Here is a 3,264-nt window from a genome sequence, read left to right as displayed (position 1 = left end):
ACTACATCCGCCTATATGCCTTGCGTAATAAAACGTAAGATTTATATGCCTTAAGTGTGCATCGCTGACTCGACGTTCTGTATACGCAACAGATATTTTCTCTCGATCGTCGATAAACTGGTCAATTGCGTTTCAACAAATCACCCCAACACCACCACGTGGGCCCATGCGCGCACTTTCCATTTGATCTGAGCCACGCAGCGCGTGGCTCAGTAGCTAATCCATTGTGCTGATGAAAACAAGGACGCGTATTTGATCCCAGCCATGGTGGCTGGTTTTTTCTGATAGACGCTAAAAAAGGAACGCCGATGTGTCGAGATTTCTGCGCACATTCAAGACACCCGGTTGTCAAAAAAATGGAGGCAGCTCACGCTTTCGCGTGAGACTTGCAGGTAGCGAAGTTGTATACAACCTTCCCGACCATCACGACAGTTAAAGTCCGCGATTGCAGCCGATTTGCTTCTCCTCGTTGCCGCAACGACCTCAAATATTATTCCTTATGGTGTGAGCTTCCTTCATTGTTTTGAATATGGTAAATATCGAACACCACCTTAAAGGGGCGTACGCTATGACATGTCGTTCTCGTTCTGAGCAAGTGTGGCCACTATGACGGCGAACGCTGGCGTCTTTTTTTGTCCAATATTGGCTAATCTCCCTAAGTGGGCACTCTTGGCTCGGCTTGCGTGCGCCAGGGACGCTGGCTGGTCGCTGCGAGGCACTCACACACGAGCGCTAGGCATTTCTTGGTTTTGTTAACTGCTTGTCGGTCGCCGGAATCTTGACCAATTTCCCTAAGTGGGTATTGTTGGCTTGACAAACATGCGCAGGGGACGCTGGGCGGCGGCCGCGAGACGCGCACACATGAGCGCTAGGCATTATTTGTTTTATACTGCGGGGCGATGGCAGGAATCTTCACCAATTTCCCTAAGTGGGTATGCTTGGCATGCGAAACGTGCGCCGGGGCGCTGGGGGGTGGCCCCGAGGCACGCACGCACGTGCGCTAGCGTGGTTTTGTTTTCCTTACTGCAAGGCGGTCGCCGGAGTCTTGAACAATCCCCTAAGTGGATATGCTTGGCTAGACAAACGTGTGCCGGGGGCGCTGGGCGGTGGCCGCGAGGCACGCACACACGCGCGGTAGGAATTTTCTTTGTTCTGTTAGCCGCTGGGCGGTCGCGACAATCTTGGCCAATCTCCCTAAGTACGTAAGCTTGGCTTCACAAAAGTGCGCAGGGGAAGCTGCGCTGTCGCCGCCAGGTGCGCGCTGGCAAGCGCTAGGCATTTTCTTGGTTTTGTTAACATCTGGGTGGTCGCGACAGTCTTGGCCAATCTCCTCCCTAAACAAAAATGCCTGCATTGACAAGCGTGCGCAGGGGACGCTGGGCGGTGGCCTTGAGGCACACACACGCGAGCGCTAGGAATTCATTGGTTTTTTTTTTAGTGCAGGTCGGTCACCGCAATATTGGCAAATCTCCCTAATTAGGAGTACTTGATTTGGCAAACGTGCGCAGGGGACTCTGGGCTGTCGTCGAGGCAACTACACAAGAGGGCTAGCCATTTTCTTGGTTTTAATAACTGCCGGGCGGTCGCCGCGAGGCTCGCGTTAACGTATGCGTGCTCGGCAATTTCTTCGCCTTTTTAACTGCGGGAATAAAAAATTGGGAGATGCGGAACAGCTTCGCTGTTAATATATATCATCCACTACGGCGCACCTCAAAGCCCGAGTGTAGCTTTGGCACATCAAACCACGCAATTAAAGCAAAATCAATTATTTTTTTATTTGGTTCGACGCGTCGGAAATGAAAAAAAGTTCTCATTTAGCCAAACGCACGCAGTTTTAGTGAGTCGGAAAAAAATTTTGTGCATGCGCGATATATAGCGACGAAGAGTAGTCCAAAAATAAGGGAATGACGCCAAAAGTAGTCGGCGAAATAAAGTTCACAATGAAGTGTAAATGACGTGTATGAGGAAACAAAGTTGCAGGAAGAAAAAATAAATCTGCCGCCAGTGAGGATTGAACTCACGACCGCTGGTTTACGAGACCAGCGCTCTACCGCTGAGCTATAGCGGCCACGGAGGCTACGTAAGTTCGCGCCGGTGCAGATGGGGGCGGAACGCTGGCTTACGTGCCTGTTGAGTGCTCTTGTAAAACCTTCACCGACAAATTCCCTCAAAGAGGCCTACAAATGTCTCCATCCCCTTTCTAATGGTACCGTACATTAAAAACAGTGAGTGATTTTGAATTACATAACAAAAACGATATATCTACGTTTTATTCCTCTAGTCTTTTATTCTCTAATCTATGCAAGTCATAAATGCGATACATAAATTTATAACCGCGTCTAATCGAAAGTATTCATGTATTATTTCCGGGAAGGCGCAGAGGAGTGAACGTTTGCCGAAAATATACAAAATTTAGCGTACGCAAATATGAAAAAATGCCTTACTTCAAAAACAACAAAAGAAAAATGTGAAGCATTTTTCTTTGCGCTTTGTAGATGTACACCACGATAAAAATGCCTTTCATTATCTTAATGGACTAATTTAATCCTATGAAACCGAAGTATCCTTGAGTGCACTAAAAAAAAACTGCAGCCGTCAGTGAGGGTCGAACTCACGACCGCTGGTTTACAAGACCAGCGCTCTACCACTGAGCTATAGCGGCCACCGAAGACCCCAGCGTCCGAGAGGGACACAATGAAGGGCACTGCCTGTCGGCCACAGGTCGGCGAACTCACTCATGAGTCCACTCACTGAAACAAACTCACGCGTGAGTTTGAGTATGAGTGAGCGCGAGGCTAGTGTGGCATGGTGAGTTTGAGCTTGAGTGAGTTTGAGCCGAGTGAGCCCAAAACTGAGTCCGATGGAGTTTGAGTACACCTGAGACCTACTGAATTCTGAGACCATTTTGAACTCTGAGTACATTTTGAGTTTGAGTACATTTTGAGTACTGAGTACATTTTGAGTTTGAGTCCATTTTGCGTTGTAGTGCATTTTGAGTTTGAGTCCATTTTGAGTTCTGAGTACATATTGAGTTTTGAGTACATTTTGAGTTCTGAGTACATATGAGTTTTGAGTCCATTTTTAGTTTGCGTACATATGAGTAGCCTAGCAGGCAGCAATGGTTGGCTGTTAAGTTTCGTGCGTCGCTGTGGGCTCGGAATTCAGGTTACCTGCGGGTACGGCACCATTCGCGATCCGCATGATCGGTTCGGAGGGAGGGCGTGTCGGATTTTTTTTAGTTTCTTGTTGAATTTTCATGACCGT

The 3,264-nt window shown here is 48.2% G+C and overlaps 2 non-coding genes across 2 annotated transcripts; both read right to left on the bottom strand.

Annotated features, from left to right (window-relative positions):
* Window positions 1-1,996: 1,996 nt before the first annotated feature.
* Trnat-cgu (transfer RNA threonine (anticodon CGU)) lies at window positions 1,997-2,068 on the bottom strand. Its single transcript has one exon. It is a non-coding gene; the product is annotated as a tRNA-Thr (tRNA).
* A 522-nt stretch (window positions 2,069-2,590) lies between these two features.
* Trnat-ugu (transfer RNA threonine (anticodon UGU)) lies at window positions 2,591-2,662 on the bottom strand. Its single transcript has one exon. It is a non-coding gene; the product is annotated as a tRNA-Thr (tRNA).
* Window positions 2,663-3,264: the final 602 nt, after the last annotated feature.

The sequence above is a fragment of the Haemaphysalis longicornis genome, unplaced genomic scaffold (genome assembly GCF_048455015.1).
Source record: "Haemaphysalis longicornis isolate Haplotype H1 unplaced genomic scaffold, Haemaphysalis longicornis Haplotype H1 scaffold_3, whole genome shotgun sequence".
Lineage (NCBI taxonomy): Eukaryota > Metazoa > Arthropoda > Arachnida > Ixodida > Ixodidae > Haemaphysalis > Haemaphysalis longicornis.
Note: the sequence above shows the minus strand (reverse complement) of the source record. Positions and strands in the feature narration are given on the sequence as shown.